Source organism: Mustela lutreola, chromosome 4 (assembly GCF_030435805.1).
Source record: "Mustela lutreola isolate mMusLut2 chromosome 4, mMusLut2.pri, whole genome shotgun sequence".
In the NCBI taxonomy this organism is placed as follows: domain Eukaryota; kingdom Metazoa; phylum Chordata; class Mammalia; order Carnivora; family Mustelidae; genus Mustela; species Mustela lutreola.
The window spans coordinates 63,524,693-63,546,619 of record NC_081293.1 but is presented as its reverse complement, the minus strand read 5'-3'; the positions used below and the strand labels follow the sequence as shown (position 1 = coordinate 63,546,619).

The 21,927-nt window shown below is 41.1% G+C and overlaps 1 long non-coding RNA gene across 2 annotated transcripts in view; it reads right to left on the bottom strand.

The window, feature by feature from the left end:
* LOC131828926 (uncharacterized) overlaps positions 1-16,344 on the bottom strand; it is a 42,164-nt gene extending 25,820 nt beyond the window's left edge. The window contains exons 1-2 of one of the 2 annotated variants that reach the window (XR_009352614.1): positions 16,141-16,344; positions 14,628-14,785 (exon numbers count right to left, since the gene is read on the bottom strand). This is a non-coding gene — a long non-coding RNA (uncharacterized LOC131828926). Of the gene's footprint in view, positions 1-14,627; positions 14,786-16,140 lie in introns of those variants that run through there. The other variant, XR_009352615.1, reaches the window with a different exon arrangement.
* Between the last annotated feature and the right edge of the window lie 5,583 nt (positions 16,345-21,927).

Below are 21,927 nucleotides of genomic sequence, written 5' to 3'. Positions count from 1 at the left end.
GCCTTACTTCCTGGGGGTGTCAGTCTCACATTTCAGACTCCGCAGGTGGAGACAAACTTCACCTCTGCAAGGAGACACATCATGTAGATTTGAAGTCACGTTCCACTACTGACTGCTGGTGGGACCTTGGGCAAGTTAGTTTCAGGAGATGTAACAATTGCACCTACCTCCCAGGATTCTTTTATTTTTTTTATTTATTTTTATTTTTTATAAACATATAATATATTTTTATCCCCAGGGGTACAGGTCTGTGAATCGCCAAGTTTACACACTTCACAGCACTCACCAAAGCACATACCCTCCCCAATGTCCATAATCCCACCCCCCTTCTCCCAACCCCCCTTCCCCCAGCAACCCTCCGTTTGTTTTGTGAGATTAAGAGTCACTTATGGTTTGTCTCCCTCCCAATCCCATCTTGTTTCATTTATTCTTCTCCGACCCCCTTAAGCCCCCGTGTTGCATCACCACTTCCTCATATCAGGGAGATCATATGATAGTTGTCTTTCTCTGCTTGACTTTTTCACTAAGCATGATACGCTCTAGTTCCATCCACGTTGTCGCAAATGGCAAGATTTCATTTCTTTTGATGGCTGCATAGTATTCCATTGTGTATATATACCACATATTCTTGATCCATTCATCTGTTGATGGACATCTAGGTTCTTTCCATAGTTTGGCTATTGTGGACATTGCTGCTATAAACATTCGGGTGCATGTGTCCCTTCGGATCACTACGTTTGTATCTTTAGGGTAAATACCCAGTAGTGCTATTGCTGGGTCATAGGGTAGTTCTATTTTCAACATTTTGAGGAACCTCCATGTTGTTTTCCAGAGAGGTTGCACCAGCTTGCATTCCCACCAAGAGTGTAGGAGGGTTCCCCTTTCTCCGCATCCTTACCAGCATCTGTCATTTCCTGACTTGTTACTTTTAGCCATTCTGACTGGTGTGAGGTGATATCTCATTGTGGTTTTGATTTGTATTTCCCTGATGCCGAGTGATATGGAGCACTTTTTCATGTGTCTGTTGGTCATCTGGATGTCTTCTTTGCAGAAATGTCTGTTCATGTCCTCTGCCCATTTCTTGATTGGATTATTTGTTCTTTGGGTGTTGAGTTTGCTAAGTTCTTTATAGATTTTGGACACTAGCCCTTTATCTGATATGTCGTTTGCAAATATCTTCTCCCATTCTGTCAGTTGTCTTTTGGTTTTGTTAACTGTTTCTTTTGCTGTGCAAAAGCTTTTGATCTTGATAAAATCCCAATAGTTCATTTTTGCCCTTGCTTCCCTTGCCTTTGGCAATGTTTCTAGGAAGATGTTGCTGCGGTTGAGGTTGACGAGGTTGCTGTCTCTTCAGAAAGCCTGAACAGACCCATAATCAGTAAGGAGATTAAAACAGTCATTAAAAATCTCCAAACAAACAAAAGCCCAGGGCCAGACGGCTTCCCAGGGGAATTCTACCAAACATTTGAAGAAGAACTAATTCCTATTCTCCTGAAACTGTTCCAAAAAATAGAAATGGAAGGAAAACTTCCAAACTCATTTTATGAGGCCAGCATCACCTTGATCCCAAAACCAGACAAAGATCCAATCAAAAAAGAGAGCTATAGACCAATATCCTTGATGAACACAGATGCAAAAATTCTCATCAAAATACTAGCCAATAGGATTCAACAGTACATTAAAAGGATTATTCACCACGACCAAGTAGGATTTATTCCAGGGCTGCAAGGTTGGTTCAATATCCACAAATCAGTCAATGTGATACAATACATCAATAAAAGAAAGAACAAGAACCATATGATACTCTCAATAGATGCTGAAAAAGCATTTGACAAAGTACAGCATCCCTTCCTGATCAAAACTCTTCAAAGTGTAGGGATAGAGGGCACATACCTCAATATTATCAAAGCCATTTATGAAAAACCCACCGCAATATCATTCTCAATGGAGAAAAACTGAAAGCTCTTCCGCTAAGGTCCAGAACACGGCAGGGATGCCCATTATCACCACTGCTATTCAACATAGTACTAGAGGTCCTAGCCTCAGCAATCAGACAACAAAAGGAAATTAAAGGCATCCAAATTGGCAAAGAAGAAGTCAAACTATCACTCTTTGCAGATGATATGATACTCTATGTGGAAAACCCAAAAGACTCCACTCCAAAACTGCTAGAACTTGTACAGGAATTCAGTAGAGTGTCAGGATATAAAATCAATGCACAGAAATCAGTTGCATTTCTCTACACCAACAACAAGACAGATAAAAGAGAAATTAAGGAGTCAATCCCATTTACAATTGCACCCAAAACCATAAGATAGCTAGGAATAAACCTAACCAAAGAGGCTAAGAATCTATACTCAGAAAACTATAAAGTACTCATGAAAGAAATTGAGGAAGACATAAAGAAATGGAAAAATGTTCCATGCTCCTGGATTGGAAGAATAAATATTGTGAAAATGTCTATGCTACCTAAAGCAATCTACACATTTAATGCAATTCCTATCAAAGTACCATCCATCTTTTTCAAAGAAATGGAACAAATAATCCTAAAATTTATATGGAACCAGAAAAGACCTCGAATAGCCAAAGGAATATTGAAAAAGAAAGCCAAAGTTGGTGGCATCACAATTCCGGACTTCAAGCTCTATTACAAAGCTGTCATCATCAAGACAGCATGGTACTGGCACAAAAACAGACATGTAGATCAATGGAACAGAATAGAAAGCCCAGAAATAGACCCTCAACTCTATGGTCAATTAATCTTCAACAAAGCAGGAAAGAATGTCCAATGGAAAAAAGACAGCCTCTTCAACAAATGGTGCTGGGAAAACTGGACATCCAAATGCAGAAAAATGAAATTGGACCATTTCCTTATACCACACATGAAAATAGACTCAAAATGGATGAAGGACCTCAATGTGAGAAAGGACTCCATCAAAACCCTTGAGGAGAACCTCCCAGGATTCTTGCGAGGGTTCAATAACATATGTATGTAAAACACACAGTATAGCTCAGGGCTAGAGGGGAGTGGGAGGGAGGGAGAGAGAGAGAGAGAGAGAGAGAAAGAATAAGAAAAAGTCCCAAAGAAATTCAAAGCATTCAGTTGTATCTCAAAGTATGAAGAACTAGGGCATGTCCCAACAGCTAAAGGGCCTTCACAGGGCAACCTCAATCTTCAGAACTAAGAAGACCTACCATTTATGTAAATATTAAATAGCTCTTCACAATAAATATGCCAGGAAATAACCTAAACAATAGGAATCTCTGTTGTTCTTACTATTGCTTTATTAGTTAGCTACTTGGACCTTCCAATTCCATTTAATCTCTGCAGCGCTCAGCAGTCTGTTAATGCTCTTTGGAGACAGAAACAACCACCACCACCTCCCTGATTTACAGATTTCTAAACATTTCAAGACAGATAGTGTTCATTCTAATTCTGCACTGTGGATCTCACCTGACACTAACTTTGGTACATAATAGGTGCTCAATAAATACTTTTAATAAATTAATAAGATCTATTTTATGCCAGCTTCTTCATTCCGATAGATACTTCTGAAAGACAGATATGATCTATTACTCATTATTTGTTCCCTTGCCCCGTTCCCTCAAGTGATTGACATAGTATCCAGTGCATGGTAGGAGCTCTATAAATATTTGTTAAATGAATGAAGTATTAATGGCAGGACTGCCAACCCCCATAGCTTCAAATTCCTTCTGCTATCTCTTCAGGCCTCTTGCTACATAAATCTTTCATATCAGCGCATTAGAGTATTTGAGAATTTCCCATTCGAAAAGCTCACCAGAGAATGTTTCCCATAAAGAGGAATGGCCCCTCTATCACCTTATTACTCACTAAGTTCACCAGAAGTGCCATTTGTTGAATTCCCCAAGCTACTTCCTTTTCTGTTTTTTACTTTCCCTACCACCATCTGCCCAGTTCTCAGAGGCCCTGCTCATTCTCTTCGAGCCACAAGCAGTCACTGGGAGCCAAATGCCTTCTGGTCCCACTGTAGCAAATCTCATGAGCTTCCCTGCTGCACCTTGGGCTGGAGAAGTTTCCATTTACCGAATCCAGTAAGCACCTTTAGAGCTCGATGACTCAGCAACTCATTTCTAACACTCAATCAACGCATGCTATGTCTCTGTCATGTGTTGGTTAAGTTTAACTTAAGACAAAGATTTCTTCACACTCTTACTCCATTTTGCTTCCATTTCCAAGGCTATCTGTGTTTGTGCGGAAACGAAATGGGCTTTCCACAGGCAGATGGATACTGGTGTTGTATTCGACAGGTGTCTACCTACTACCTATCTATCTTCTCATCTTTCTAGTCTTGTTTCTTCTCTCTGCAGAAACTTGTCTTTTATTTGTTTCAGTTCATTTCATCTCATTTTATTGCACTCATCTTTGTTAGCTACTCAAATCTATTTGAATTAATGTGGTTTATACAACTCAATCTCGAGGAACAACACAAGAGAGTGAATGGCAGACAGCAGCAAGTACACACTAGTACACAGAAGGTTAATTTAAAGGCACATTCAAAATCATTGCTCTGAGGTTAGGGACACTGGCCTGAAGTCACATGACTGTTTAGTGGCAGAGTTAAAACAAGTTCTCAGGTCTTCTAACACCAAACCTCATGCTTCATCGCATCCTCCGTATCTTACCCAGTACTTAGTGTTAAGGCAAATATATGCAGTAATCCTTCTGGGCAGGTGACTCAACAGATGAGAAATAATCTGTCATCATAGGGCAAACACCATGTATCCTCTAACAGTTACACAAGCAAATGTCTGCCCTTAGTCATAAAGTCTTTTTTAATATATTTCTTTAGTCTAATAGAACTTAGGGTACTATTTGATTGGCTGAAAAACTCTCTAATTCTGAATCAATTCAATTTAAATTTATGTTTTTGAAACACTCATTTCTCTTTAAGAAGTATTTGAAGGAGCTTATAGTAGAAAAAAGAAAATTAATAAAATAGGACCCAAAAGGGAGATTCAGTCTTGAAAACAGTTGGTAGTCAGTGACAATAGTTGTTATCTTTGTGCTTTAAACATGGCTCTGAGCTTCCTGGAAGTCCAATCAAAACAGAAAACACAATTAGTTGTGTGGTTCTCTTTAGGGAGAAACAGAATCATATTTTCTCAGAAGAGAAGAAATTTCCTTATGTTAAATTCTGAGATAACTTTCTCACAGGGAGCAATATTTGGGGGAATGTAATAAATGGTATTTTCAATGACAATTCTCAGCTCCATCAAAATCCACACAACTTTTCTGCAGCAATTCCAGCAAAGAGACCAAGATGAAGTCTTAAATTATATGAGAAATATTCTGTGAGGGACCCAGCAATCAACTCGATCAAAGGGGAAAATGTAGGTAATCTAGAGAAAAGGGCAAATTACATGAGCCTTAAATTATTCTTCTTCAACTTTTCTTTCTTCCAGGCTCTGAACAAGTTGTAGATGTGATACAGTTCCAGGGCCTTACTCTCTAGCAAGAACACAGAGTGCAGTTATCCAGAAGACTGCTAATTGTGGGGCAAAGTTAAAATTTTGACAACATGTAAGCAGGTGTTAAATTTGATACTGCCTCGGGCAAACCGTCAAGCCCAGGCCAACTTCCTGCCTGAGTGAAAGACCTCTACCCAGAGACAGGTTAAACTTCCTAGTCAGGAAAAAGTAAACAACTCCATGCTGCCTTACTCAGGGCTGCCTCAGTTTCCTCAACTGCAGGATGGGAATAAGAGTTGGCCAACTCACAAAGTTGTCAGTGGAGAGTGACAGTGATAACATGCAAACATCCTTGGCACCTAGTGGATTCCCAATAAAATGCTACATGCATGAAAAAGTAAGTTTTAGTTGATACTATAGACTTCCACTGGATATGAACTATTCATCACTCCAAAAGAGATCTCAAAACCAGCTTTAAAGGACCTGTGTGTTCTCCCTCCTTTTAACGTGTGGGTTGTATCATGGCTCCGGTCATCTAGAGCAGAAGTCACCAAACTACTGCCCTTACACCTAATCCAGCCCACTGCTTGTTCTTGTAAATAAAGTGTTATTGAAGCACAGCCACGCCCGTTCATTTACATATTGGCTACCACCTACTTTCCTGATGGACCAGCCGCTGAATAGTTAAGACAGAGACCCTGTGGCCCATAGAGTCTAAAATATTTCCTACCAGGCCCTTTACAAAAAATGTTTGCTGACCTCTGAACAGAGCAAATGTCCTCTTAGATGCTGCACAGCATTTCAAACACGGAACATTCCAAACTATGTTTTTCACCTGAGCGTGCCCATGGATGAACATCCATGCCAACTTACCCTTCTCAACCTTAGATCCTGGTTCCTATCATGACTGCTCCCATCTTCTGAACCCAGTTAATGAATCAAATCCTACCATCTTCTTTTCCCTTTAAAAACTCTCACAGTCTACAGCCTTTCCATTCTACTCCCAAAGTGGTAGCCAGAGGGCAACTAGACCCGCCCTTTATTCTCCTCCCCTCCCCTCCCTCTCCTTCTTCTCCCCTCCCCCTTCCTTCCTCTCCCCACCATGACCCCCACACACACTCTGCTGACAGACCCTGCAATTCATCCTCCATACACCTGCCTGAGCCAATGGCCTAAAATGCCATTTTTACCCTATTCCAAATCTGGCTCAAGAGTCTACAGTGGCTCCCACCTACCCTTTACACCAAGTGTGACTTCACTATCTTGGCTTTCATAGCAGTTTACAGCCTGGCTCCACAGCACATGTATAAGTCAAAGTCCCATTCCTTCCCCATCCACACGCAGCACTGTTGTCTGGCCCATTTCCATCAGCACCCACCTTGCTAAAAATCTCACCGCAGTTCTTCATTCCTACCACAGCCTCTGTTCTGGATTGCATTGAGTCCTCCAAATTCCATATGTTGAAGTCTGGACCCCTAGTACCTCAGAATATGACCCTACTTGGAATTAGGGTCATTGTGGATGTGATTAGTTAATAATGGAGTAAGATGGGCCTTATAAGTGTTTTTATTAAAAGAAAAAAAAAAAAAGGAGAAATTTGGAACTAGAGACAGAGGGAAAATACCACGTGAACATCCAGATCAGGGGGATGTAAACGTAAGCCAAGAAATGCCAGAGGCGGCCAGCAAGCCACCAGAAGCTGGGACAGGGGCCTGGAACAGATTCTCCCTCATGGCTCTCAAAAGGGTCCAAATTTGCCAACACCTTGCTCCTGGACTTTTGGCCTCCAGAACTGTAGGACAATAAATTTCCACACTCTAAGCCCCATCTTTGTTAAGCAGCCCTGGCAAGCTAATACAGCCTCCTACATGCCCCAGGCTCAGAGGCTTCCTGGAATAAGATGGCCCTGAAGGCCCTGTGATATGTGGCCACAGAGAGGTGACAGGTAGAGAGGTCTGTGAACAGCAAGGGAGCAAATAGGGAACCTAGCCAACTGGGCCCTCCCTTCCCAAAGGAAACTCAGCCTGCTTCCTCACAAGCCTGCATGCTTTCCCAGATGTCACCTCATTCCTACCGGGTCAGAGGTTGAGCAGGATTGAGGAAAGCCCAGATCCGGAAATGCATTCCAGGGATCTGCCTTCCTTGCCTTGCTCCTAAATGTCCACTCTTCCCCTCCCTTCCTTTCCTCACTGAAGACTTAAGTCACAAGTTTTGTAAAAAGCAAGTTCTGAGCCAAGCAAATCCACTTCAGGAGTCCAGTGCCCGCCCTCGCCCTGCTTCTGTCCTGGAAGTCTGGACATCGAACTGGAGATGGCCGCAGTCCTTGAACGAAGGCCACCCGTGAGAGGCTGCCAAGACTCCAGTGTTGTCCAGGAACTTCAGGGAGCTAAATTGGGACCTATCAACTCATTAAGGAGACTTCTTGCAGGGAATGTGACCCTGGGGAATGAAGAGAGGCAGAGTGGAGTTCTGTGGCCCTGTTTTGCTCTTCTATGCAAGCCCACATGACGCTGGCTGGTTGCTGGTGAGAAAACAAAACCCCCTCCAAGTCACTTGACTCCAGGAGGCCAAAGGCCAAGCCAACCGTTCAGCTACCAAGTCATCACAGACTGTGTGTCTGAAAGTATATTATCCTCTTCCCCCAGGGACATCTGGTAAGTTCAAATGGCTTGGTAAACTTCTTATCTCAAAGGATGTAGAGCGAGCAGTGATCAGATTTTCTTAATTCCAGAGAAGAAAGAAAGACACTCACTTAAGTGAGGACATGGCTGATAAGGTGGAGGGAGAAGCAGTACCAGCTTCATGGGTATGGAGTATGTGCACAGGAGCCATGCATTTTTATTTTGCTCTGAATCCTAAAAATTATGTAAACAGTTCTGGGGAAAAATGTGTGTGTGTGTGTGTGTGTGTGTGTGCGCGCGCGCGCGTGTGTGTGTGTTTAGCCAGGAGGTGGGAGTTGATGATGAGTGATGAGTAGAGAAAGAATGGTCCAAATTCAACCTGGGAGTAAAGAATAATGAGAAGGCCAGTCTGTTCTGAGTATTTATATTTACTCAGGTTCAATAAAGTTGCCACAACACTGAATTCATGAACACTGAACAATGCATCGCTCCTAGGGGAAATACAAGGTTAGGTTCCTATGAGCCTCTGGTTCCAACATTTCATCAATTTATCCACATACAACCTACTTTTGTATGTGTTTCTGTTTAAAGACACCTTATTAAACATACATTATTGGTTCGTTAACATAAAACTCGCAGCCCACAGCTCTATAACTCAAGCGGGAACAAAGCTTATCTAACCCCTTTTCTCTACAAAACACACTGCAGCTGGTTTGCACTTGGGGGCACCAGACAGCACAGTGTTCAGGGGCCACTTTAAAGAGTGAAATCACCAGCAAAAAGCACAAAAGTGTGAAAACACGACACTACACTTACTGTGAAAAGGACATGTGTTTACACCCTGAGAGAGGAAACAAGGCAGATGTTGCCTCGTTTGCCCTCTGCTGGGAACACACCTGCCCAGTGACTCAATTCACCACTCTTCACGGGCCCACTAAATCTGCAAAACTGTCCCAAGTATTGGTTGGGAGTTACAAATAATTCGCAAGCCTGGAATCCACAAATAAGGAGGATTGAAGGTGTCTTCAATCAGGACGGGGGGCCTGACAATTTCTGCTTCATTACTGCTGCATGACCTTCAGCAAGTGATTTATCCTCTCCATTGCTTTCCTCTTCTTCATCACTTGAATTTCTATTCAAACTTCAAGACACAAGAAGCACCATTTCCTTCATGAGGATTGTCCAACAACCTCAGTAGAAAATGAATTGTTTCTTTTTTTGTGGTCCCAAGTCACTATTTTTCCATGACATCTGCCCCGCATCTATTACTGTGCCTCAGATGATAGCCATGTTGTTGGAGCATGGGGCAGCTTTATCTACACACACTACACCGCTCCATCTTCCACCTCACCACCTTTAGTTCCACTGACCGCTACCTCCTGGCTCTCATGGCCAATGACTATCGCGTGGCTGTGCGCCAATCCCTGCTTTATGTCACCATCACAACAAGAAATGCCATTGGGGTTTTGTGCTTGGCACTTGTGTTTTTGGCGTGCCTTTGTGATGAATTGTTCCTTTATCCTCAATATTCCTCATCTGTGCCCCTTCTGCCATTATAAAGATGATTTAATTATGCTTCAATGCAATTCATTGTTGATCTTCTCTTATTCCAGTAAGTAGATTATAAAATCTGTTAGGAGAGGGATTATATCTTATTCACCTTTATAGCCACAACACTAGTGAGCCACTTTCCACAATACAGGTGTTGAATAGGGATTTATTAATTTGAAATAGGAATAATAATTCTGGCTTTATCTATTATCATTTTTTAAATTGTAGTAAAACACCCTTGGCATAAAATTTATCATTAGGAGCATTTAGTACTTACAATGATGTACAACCATCACAGAATATTTCAACACCCCCCCCAAAATACAACAATCCCATACAATAGTCATTCCCTAATGTCCCTGGCAAGTACTAATCTGCTCTCTGTCTCTATGGGTTTGCCTATTCTGGACATTTCAAGTAAATGGAATCATATAGTATGTGGCATTTGTGTCTGGCTTCTTTCACTTCACGTGATGATTTGGGAGTTCCATCATGTTGTATCATTACCAATACTTCATTCCTTTTTTATGGCTGAATAATATTCCATTGTGTGAATAGACCAAATTTTGTTTATTTCATTCATCAATCTATGGGCAATTGGGTTGTTTCTACTTTTGGCTTTTATGAGGAGTCTGCCACAATATTTTAATACTATGATTCACTATAGAAATGTTAGTGATAATGACTATTTTTGTTACACATAGGGACTGCCTGTTTACCAGTCCCCTACCACACCCCCTCTAGACTATAAGGTCCTGAGGGCAAGGACTTTATCTTGCTCCCAGTGGATTCCCTAGGGTCTTGGCTAATTCTGGTGCAGAGTACATGCCTCAATAAATCTGCTGACTGATGAATGGTTTCTGCTTAGAGGTTTGACTGCCCTATCACAATAAATACAAGACATAGCAAAGCCCACTCTCCTAAAATCATAGAATATTAGATCCTGAAGAAGAAACCATTTGGTCCAAAATTGCCCTTGAATATTCTTGGCACCATCACTTTCTAGTTGTGTGACCTTGCATAAGTTTCTTAATCTGTTATTCAGATTCCTTATCTATAAAATAGAGGTAACAACTTAATCTACCCTCTAAAGCTCTTTTGATGATTAAGTGACTTAATACATATTCAATGCTGGTTATTAGGAATGAGGAATTAAGATCAAAAAGGGTAAGCAAATTATCCACCATTGCATAGCTAGTTAGAGGCAGGGCTGAGATTAGAACCCATATCTCTTAGCTTTCCCATCTCCCATGTGGTTGTTTGAAGGCTACTCAGAACCCATGGGGAACAGAGCTTTCCCCTATACTGGGATCAGTACTACTTCCACAATTATATTCTCTGGGGCAAATATCACCTTCCTTGAACAGGTAGCTTCCAAGCACAGTGGGCTTTTTTTTGGTTTGGTTTGGTTTGGTTTGGGGGCTTGCTTTTTGTTATTGGCTTTGTTTTTATTTGGGTTTTTTTTGTTTGTTTGTTTGTTTTTTGTTTGTTTGTTTTGCTTTTGCCTCCTTCCACATTCCAAATCTAAGTTTTTGCCTACCTCAGGAAAATAGGACATCTCTTGGAAAGGGGCAATACAAACGAGCACATTAAGTCTACTAAGAAGTTCTAAGAAGCTCTACATCTAGATCCCTGCTCACCCAGCAGTTCCAGAGCATAAGGAAATAAGAAATCTTTTCTCAGCAGAGAATCTTACCATACTTGGAATGCCAAAACAAACATAGTGTTTTTGCAAACACTGGCCTCAGTTGTTACCCTTGACATCAAATGAAAGAATTTTGTCTAGCTTATTCACTAGAACAGTACCTGGCAACAAATGCTTTTTGTTGAAGAAATGAATAATTTTAATGAAAATAGCTACTTGGAATTTGAGGTATTGGCCACTGGTGGAGAAGAAGCCCACACATCAGCTGCTGGGTCTTCACTCTAATTGTCCCCAAGCAGAATACACCCTGTTGAGTTGGCTTTTTCACAAGAAGAAGACTCCCATCCACCAAGCTACTGGCCTCTTGCTTTCCAAGATGGCGAGTCTTTGTCAGAGCAACTCAAGAATGTAACTCCAGTCACTGCTACCTGGTTCACTAGACACCTTCCCCAGGTTACCAATGTTTCCAAAGGCAACAGTCTTCATGACTTCCACATAAAAATCAGGTCCCCTTATAGATCTGATTTGAGTCAACAGCTTAAATGAGTCTAACCTGAACACCCATCAGTGAATGAACTCCCTTTCACTGGGACCTGCCAGTCCTTCTGGGCTTATCTAGGCAGTAGCCAAGAGCTCTAGGGAAAGGGAAGGCTGCTTCAACTTTTCCTGGCAAAGGGGCCTTCCTTTTTAGAAACTTTAGCTCAGCTAAGTGGAGACACCTGGTGTTTGTTGTTGCAACTTCAAGAACAATACATCAAAGGCTCCAGGCAGAAAGTCAGGCTCCTCCTAAAAATTGCATCATCACAAAGACCGTTGGAGAAGAGGAAATGCAAATGGCTGGCCATCTCACGCCTAGGAGATTTTCTTCCTTCTCGTATTTTCTAGAGTCTCTGGTTTTCCTCCATACTTTTATCTTTAAAACATAGGGGAAAACGCAATTACAGGGCACCCAAATTTTGTGAGCCGCCAGGCAGGAGGAGAAAGCCTCCTTCCTGATTGTTTCTTTTTGTCAGGTGTCGTATCAGAGCGCTAACTTCTGAGCGCTAACTGGCAATACTTAATAAGTAGCCAGAGTACCAGAGTCTCCCACCCCACCCCCAATTTTTTAAGTCTATACAAGGCCAAAAGAATATTAAAGTTTCACTGTGGAAGAAATATGGCCACTGCCAAGAACTGATTAGTCATAAAATCCACAGCATTATCATCATCCATCACTGCCTTTCTTTTAATGACTGAATAAAGAGAGAAGACATCAAAGTTTTCAAAATAAGGTTATAAAAACGCTGTACACAGATGAGGCCTCCAAATATTTTGATAGAACCTGAACAAAAAAAATACAGAAAAATCATTGAAACAAATCACAAAACATATGTTGTTATGTTTTGCTCTAAAAACCATGAAGTTTATCCAGAGCCCTATTATGGTAACTGCTTAGCTTTTCATGCATTCCTAAATTACCATGTAATCTAAAACCTTGTTTTCAGCTGCCCTATATTGGAAAGTCCCTTAAAATAATCAGGATGATTACAGGCTAGTATTCAGAAAGAAACTTGCTTTTATTATAGTAAATGAAAGTGTTATTTATCAGGCAGGCTCCTTTAAAAAAAAAAAAAAAAACTACCTCAGAAACACAATGTATTCAGGAAATACCTAAACCAAGGATTGCATTTTGGGCTCTCTACATTTTTAAACACATGGATAGTTGGTGTAAAAATATGTTCTTTTCCTGCAGGGACTTGACTGTAATTAGTGTATGCCAAAACTCTCTCACAGAGATTTCATTGTCTTATCTACTTACATCATCTTAATGCGATTTTATTTTACTTTGTCAAAGTCATATTAATGTAAATGTGTTCTTGATAGCAAACAGAGTTCTTTTTTATGCAAAACAGGATTCAGCTGACTAATAAAACAGCTTGCAGTCTATTAGACTATAACAGTAATGTGCTTATTTTGTTTCTCAAATCAAGACTGTGTCAGAAAGCTATAGACAGAGATTTGTCTTGTTTTTCACAATAATTGCTAGGGTGGGGTTACATTATGATCTTTAAATGAATAGTATCGCTTAGAACAAACACTTCATATATCTTTTATCTTTCCCTGCATACAGTTCTGAGTTTTCTTTGAAAATGCTGCGCTACTTTTCCACATAAGTCATCAGAATGTTTCCAAAGAATTTTAACTGCCAGATTAATTATATCTTGCAAACAAAGATAGATTGCTTACATTCTTTATTCAGAATTCCTGCCAGTATGGAGCAACTGGCAACAAATTAATTTCTTTTGCAACCATGCAAAATGTTTTGCTATGAAAAGCTCTGGAAGGTAAATGGATCCTTTAAAAAAAAAAAAAAAAAAAGGCAGGTTGCTCATTCTGAAAGGCTAATCTGTAAGCAAAGAACAGAGGATTAAATGAACTTCATGCTCTCCACCCCCCCTTTTTAGCATCTATGTTATAGCCTTCCGTTAATGTATTCAGTTAATTAAGTATTGCTGTGACCTGGTGGCAATTTTTGAAATCCAGGGAATTTTTCCCCCTCTAAATTCTGCCTCCCCCACAGAGCAGAATATAATCTGTTTCCAGTCAGTCTGTTTATGTCAGCTGTGCCTCTACTACAAGCCTCTAAAATGTTTTAATAAATTTATCAACCAAAAAATATTACAAACATTTCATTTCCTTTGATTCAGACACACACACATACACACACACACACACACACACACACGCAGGCCTCTGCCTTCATTGCAAATTCTTGCTGGTATGAATCATTCTAAGTAATATTTGCTTTAACTTTCGTGTGGTTCTACAAACAACCTTTATATGGCTGGACTTCAAAGCTAGGAGAAATAAAGGTTAGAAATGTGATAGGAGTAATCTATTATTAGGCATGAAACATTAAACCACTTTTAGCTATAAGTCTTAAAACCTGAATAATCTAGGTTTTTAATGTAGTGCATATTTATGGTGCTTTCCTTACACAGGCATTTATCACAGGGAAGTGTTTGGAAGAGAAATATTTTCCATTGCACTATGCGTCACAATTTGGTTTAATTTTTCCTAATATTTAATTTAGAAAAACGGTAATATTATAACAGGGTTCTCATGTTTCCTTGCCAAAATGCTTGGTGTTCCTCACAGAGTAAAATTAATGCTACCAGCCTGCTGACCTGTAAGTCAGGTTTCAGTAAAGTAGGCACAGAGCCGGGAGAGCAGAGGAAGGGGGTGAGTTAGGGTGGGTAGGGAGATAAGATCTCTTTCTTTGACTAGAAGGAATAAAAAAGGGGGGGCTTAGAGGAATGTCTCAACCCACCCATGCCATCAAATGACAGAAAATAAGCTGAACGTGTATTTGAGCTGGGGAGTGTTTGAAAACATTTATTAGCTCCATCCAGAACGACTTGCACTACAGGAATGTTAATTGTTAAAATCTGTACTGCAGTGATTTCTTGAAGCCGGGGGGCTGCATGGGGTGGAAATTCAGCTCCTTGTTTCTCTTTTTCCTCCACATATATTTGCTCTTAAAACAAAACAAAACAAAAAAACTCATGTTATGAAATAAGTCGATGTCAGATGGGGAGCTTCCTAGCACAAGGGAATGCAAAACAGTGTTAAGGATATATGCATATGCAGGAACAAAAAAACAACATTGGTAACATTTTGTTCTTGATTTAATTTGTGCTCCTAATACAGTAGATTAAAAATAAGTCCAAATGTTAAACACATTAGTATTCAGTCACTACCCATGTGCCAGGAAAGCAGCTATCACTTTGGACCTGGCCCGACTTTCTCTGGAATTTTGAGGAGACAGGAAATCTGACCTCCAGGAAATCTGAGTCCCCAAGTCCATCAATGACCCTACAGTTTGAGGATTCCTCATTTTCATCTGCTGATTAAATCCCAGAAGCTACTTCACATCTTCTCACACTGTGTCAAAACTGGGGTCTCTCAACAAAGCTGAAAGAGAGTATTGGCTTGGAAAGAGGGAGGGAAAAAATGGCTAACAACCAGCCACAAGCAAGATACTTTTCAAGGAAAATTCAAGTTAAATTGTAGTCTATTTGACAATTATTTTTGAGATTTATGTCCTTTAAGAAGGTTGGTGTAAGTCCCACCTCCCACTCCCCTAGAATTTTATGACTGGGGCTAAAGATAGGATTGAATCCCTATATGCCTGAACTAGAAGACATTCCAGAGATCACAGCACTCTCTTCCTCCGTGGGTGATGCCCAGGGAGATTAAAGACAGGGCGTGACCAACATCCTACGTGAATCTGGCCCTTTTACTAGACATGAAACCCAAGCTCTGGTTCCCCCAACCCTGTCTGTTGTGTGATACATACCACACTGCCCTTTCACTTTGTTCAACAACAAAACAAAACAAGGCAAAACAAAACCAAAAAATGAAGTTAAACCCATGGGTAAGAAAAATAATATATTTCTTGAGGTAATTACAGCAATGGCTCTTTACCTAATCTGTGTGTTATTCCACCTGTATTTTTTTTTTTTAAAGATCTGTTTATTTTACAGAAAGAGAGAGTAAGCTGGGGGAGGAGCAGAGGGAGAGGCAGAATATTAAGCAGACTCCCCACTGAGCTTGGAGCCCGATGTAGGGCTCCATCTCAGGACCCCGAGATCATGACCTCAGCCAAGATCAACAGTCAGATGCTTAACTGACTGAGCCATCCATGAGTCCCACACCTCTGTGTTTTTTAAGAATAAGCATAGCTTCTTTTTTTTTTTTTTTAAACGAAAATAGCAACTCTACAGTTCTTACCCCTCCTGCCCTCACACACATCCTCCTCCCCCAACTTCCCCTGCTCCCTCTCCAGTGTACTTTTTTGTGGTCTTTGGTCAATCTGGTTTAATAGGTTACCTGTTGCTGTTACTCTCGCTTCACACAGAAATGAAGCTCTCTGCTGCGATGTGCTTTCTGGAAGCAGAAGCATATGAGGCTGTGACATTTGTAAATCTAGGAAGTAATCGCTCCCAAAAAGCAATGCGGAGAGCTGCAGATCTTGCCGGAAAGGAAAAGAGTTAATTGAAACTATTTGGGGCATGCAGTATTGAACAAGGAGACGGTTTCTGAGCAACACATATCTAAACGTGGCTTGCCAAAGACCTGCACACTTTTAATTTGCTCTACAAATTTGGTTAGCCCTATAAAGTGCAAATATCAAACACTGGTCATGGAGAGCATTAAACATTAACCAACTGAGACCTTAAAGACTGGGGTAGGACATTATAAAATTAGAGAAGAAAGATAGACCAGGCAACTCTGGGAAATTAGGTTAAAACTCCAAAAAAGAATGTTTGTTGGCAGAGTAAAAATAAAGTAAAAACTATTTTGAGACTGGTAACCATTTGTCTCTGTAGACAGGCCATTTCCCCCTCTGAGATTATATTTTTAAAGTCAGGCAAACCTACCAAAGTCTATTTGATTTTCTGATTATTCTTTAAAATGCAATGTCTTACTAACCAAATGAACCCTGAAGAGGGATATTTCAATTGCCCTTCCCAGACCCATTACCTTACCTGGAACTGTGCATTTTATCCATTCGTGTGTTGATGTGGTTTCCATGTTGCTTTGTTGGGGGTTCAAATTCTGTAGAGGTTCGATAAACTCTTGTCAAGCAGCAAAATAAAAATGCTCTTTAACGCAGTAAGAATGGCTCCCAGGTTCACCCATTCAGATTGTTAGATAAACCCTAACACAAAAACCTGCTTGAGTCCCAGATGTACTATCTTCTCCACAAGGGGAATAAGCACTTCCTTTGAAATAGTAGGATTCAGAAAAAGGAGAATAATACCATATTTAAGTACCTTTTTCTCTGAGTATCCTTTGGCCCTGCAGGCCTCACAAAGTAAATCCCTGCACAGTAAGAACAGTTTTCTCTCAGGAGAAATTTGGTACAGTATTTCTTTGATATCTATTAAGTGTCTAGGATAAAGTAGGTGACAGCTCTCAATAGCCCCACATAAGACATAGGAAGGCTGAAGTAAAAATAAGTTAAACCACTACTAGACCAAGAATTAACTCCTAAGACAATTTAAATATGGCTGTTTATCTTCATAAGATTAAAAATACCTACTCACGACAGAACAAAAGAATCCTTAGGAGCCCTGTCTTAACTCGGGTTGCCTGAAAAGTAGCCCCTGAGACAAGGATTTGAGTGAAGACATTGATTTGGGAGGCAAAAGAAAGACCAGTCAAGAACAAGGGAAATGAGATTGGATAGGGAAGCCAGCCAATACAAGATGTACTGACGAGCCAACTACCACCGTGGACAACGGGTGCAAACTCTGAGAGCCAGTGCAGAATACACATGTCGGTGTTATCCCACCACAGAGGGGGCAGCCGGGGTATTTAGAGACCAGCTGCCATCAGTCTTCAGAGGAAGTTGTTACTGAGAGGCACTCACTCGGGGACATAGAAGAGCTGGCCACGCAGGCCGACAAAGCCGGTTTTAACGGTGACCAAAGGAAGCTCTCAAGCAAGGAAATGCAGGAGATGGCAATTATTACACAAGGCACCAGGATGAGAGACTATGGGCAGGGCCCTCAAAGGCCCCTTTGGTGGACTTTAAGTATCAGCCCTAACTTCCAAGAAGTTCAACAGTCACTCTTTGTTGTGTTTAATAGAACAGCTAACACAACGGAGGGACTTAATCAATATTTGTCAAATATTGGAAGGACAGAATAAAATATCAGTTAATGATTTTTTTTTTAATGATTCACATAAATACCTTATGCTCTATTCAGTATTGAATATTTTTTTCCTAAAGAAGCTATATAGTATGAGCTCAGGCTTGGTATCAGACAGGCCAGAGTTTAAACCCCATTTCTGTCCCTTTCAAGCTGTGAGAGCATGAGCACACTACTCTTCTTCTAGTCTTGGTTACTCCATTGGCAAGGTGCCTATTTCATAGTATCAAATGATACGAGGTTAGAAAAGTAAGAGATACAAGGATTGGTACAGTAACGGATGCATACTTAGTACTCAATGCTACTCTAAGGACTCAAGAGTCAGTTCTCTGACTTCAAATCCCACTTGGGCCATCAACGACCCAACTATCTTCAAGCAAGTCTTCCAGCCTTCTGACGCAAACTTCCTCATCTTAAAAGTGGAGACAAAAGTTGTCTGCTGCTCATTCCCCAGAGACTGAGGCCCTGAGCAGATATCATGACAGGGATAAGTCACACTGATGAAGCATGTCATAGGTTACACAAACCTTATACGTGTCATCTCATTTCCAAACAGGAAAGGATTCTGGATTTACATATCATTCTTCCAATTTAAGGGAGTGCTTCTCCATTTCTCCAAATGTCCCCCCCCCCCCCACCGGTTCTAATTTGTGCTTAGATTATGTCATAGACCATGAAATGATCCAAGGACCTAGACGAAATCCACACAGGTACCCTGAGGAAATGCGGTTTGACTCCTCTCCTCAGTGCTTGGTGAGGCTGACCATGTGGGGAGACTGGTATTCAGCAGGGGCATGCCGAAGTGGATTTTATAAGTCTATGTCAGGATTGAGTGTTAATAAAGATTCCAAATGAGCCAAGAGTAGAATTCATACCAGCAGTCACTGAACCAATGAAGTCATGGGGCAGGGGGTCTGAGTGGGCTTGTCTGCGATGGGGAGGTAAGGTAGGCCTCATGCACACAAAACCCGAAGACAGAAGCTTAAAACTTTGCCTGAGGATGATCCCAACAGAATGTCTGAGCCGTTGTTATGTGTCGGGTACGGTAAAGGATACACAGATGAACCTCCTTTTATTTCTATTTCCCGGTTGATAAGATGGAGGCTTAGAAGAGGAAGTTACTTGCCTTGGTTATGCAAAACCATGGGCCGGCACAGCCTGATGCCAAAGAGAGGTTGATTTGAGAGAGAAAGAGAGAGCAGGCATGGTGGCCGGGGCAGGGGAAACACTGGCTTTCTACAACATTGTAGAATTGATAACATTCAAAATAAAACTATAATAGTAAACACCAAATAAAGAAAATCTATTTGATAATATATATTTATTAACTTTCAATATCCTGAGGGAAAAAAGCATTTTACAACAAATGAATGGAATGAACATTTGAATCAAGAGTACACTCCACAAGAGAAAACAAAGTCATGGCCACAGCTCTCCAAACGCCATTGTTCCAAGTCATTGCTAAGGTTTGCGCAAGAAATTAGGCAGGTTAACACAAATAAATTTAAATAATTAGTCCAGTTTCCTTCATAGTATCTCAATGAGCTCACTTTAATATAAGGGGAATCTAATAATTGCTCACTTACTATTCATTTGCTGAGCACTTACTTCGTGGTAGGACACTGACTCAGTGCCCTACCTAGCTTGTCCCCTGTATTCCTCACCACATCCTTCTGGGGTAGGGGTTCTGAGTTTCTCCTTTTACAGATGTGAAACTGAAGCTCCGAAAGGTTGAAGAACTTCTCCAAGGTACCATTAAACCTAATGAATGGAAGCTTTGAGATCCAAATCCCGACTCCCTGGTTGTAGGACCAATACGCGCCTTATCCAGAGTGCTTGGCTATCTCTGGAACCTTGAATTCTAGTGATGGAAAAGTACCCACTTTTATTTAGGCATTCCCTATTACATGGGACAAATATGGGCTTTTAAGTATTATAAACAACTTCTTTTTTTCAATGTACTTGAGCAAACTCAGTTCCTAGGAATTCTTGAGAAGAGAGTTTACGTTCCAAAACAAAACAATGCTTCCTAAAATGAGCCTGTTAATGACATAATTGTATAAAGAAGTCCAATATACAATTGCATACAATATATGATCCCAATTTCATACACATTTTTTAAACTTTTGATAAATATATATTTGTAAAACTATACCTTCAAAAATCACCCTATTTCATATGCAAGTTTATAATCTTGACACTTAACCTTATTTTATGAGTATACAATCTCCATAAAATTCAGCATGGAATAAAACTCTAGAAATACAGTACAACTCAAAACATGATCTCTATTTCCTCTTATCTAAAAGAACAATTATTATACTATTACCAGGGAAAAAAATGAGCATTAGTATTTTCTTTTTCACCATTATCAGGGATAGAGCTGGGCTTTTCTCATCTATTATCTCAACTAATATCCACAACAAGCTTGTGATGTAGCTATTGTTTTGCCCATTTTATTAATAAGGAAGCAAGATTCAGAAAAATTAGGTGGCTGTCCCAGAGTCATATGACTACAACCTGGCAGAAACATGATTCCTACTCTTTCTTATTCCAGGCTGAGAGCTTTCTGCACTACAATATGACCATCTTACAAATTATTTTTCTTGGCATCTATACATGTCTCCATGACAAGATGATTTCCTGAGATACTAATTTATGCCATGTTCCTGATTTTATAGGATACTGGAAGGAAGAGGCATTTTCTCCACCCTAAATCAAAACTGTGGAGAGGAATCATCCCAAGACAGGAGAGATTCCTAGGGCAGAGGTGACCTACAAGTGGAAAGGGACGGACAGGGTGTTGGGGTCGTTGAAGGTATGGATGGGATACCGGCTCTCCAGGGAGGCTGCCTACGAGGCCCCCAATCCAGTCATTTTGCCCAAAGATCCTGCTGCTTCAGCTTAGCCCATGGCAAATAAGGCTGCCCACCTCTGAAACAAGGAATCCCAGGATTGCTCAGAGCATAACTAGAAAACCTCCACCCTAAAGAATTCAATGACTGGAACTTTCTCCTCTGTCAGGTCAGGGCTCAGACTTTGGAGCAATGCGTTTACTCAAACACAGGCACGAAGCCCATTTCACCAGGGTCTCTGAGGTGTTGAACTCATGGGCACCATACCAGGAAATTCATCCTCGTTGGCGAGACAGCATTAGGAGCAAACTGTGGTGAATACGCCCATAGTCCCCTGCTCCTGTTTCTTTCAAAAGTTTCTCCTGGGGCAATAGGGTTGCCATTTGGACTGGCCGGAGCCCACCATCCAGCAGAAAGGAGCTGATTTCCGGTAGCCTGTGGGCCACGTGCGCCATGCCCTCCCCACAGAAGCCACGTTTCAGCCCCATCAGCTCCTCCTCTAGCTTTGCCCCCCCCACTCTGCACCACATGGGCTCCACGTCGATCATTTAGCAATAAATAGAAAATGCAAGAAAACTCCTCCCGGAAGTCTCCTTTTCATTTACAACATGGAGATTTCATTGCTTGTGCCATGGCTAATAGCAGGCCACAAAGTGGCACGGCAGTTGCCCGAGTCCATTCTGTGCGCAGGCGCTTCACCCTCGGGAGCGGGGCTGGTCGGTGGTGCGCGCATGTGTTTTGAGGCTGTTTTATGGCACATGGTCAGGAACTCAGGTGCTGGGCCTCTTTAACTCCAGCTTTCAGCAGCTGCCTTGGCACTTCCCTTTCACATAATTAAACACCCTATGCTACTTAACAGAGTTATAAGTAGCACATCAATAAAGCAATAAATAATTGTATTCAGGAACACTCCAGAGCCATCACGCATTAACCAGCAGCTGTGAGCAATAGTTTTGATTAATCAATAAAGTTATATAATAGGAAAGCAAAAGTCAGGCCGGGCCCGGGGAGGAAGCAGCCAGACTCCGCAGCCGTGAAGGAGTCTTATCTCTGAGGTAACTTGCAGGCAGAATATCAATTGGAAGCACTAGCCCAGGGACTAA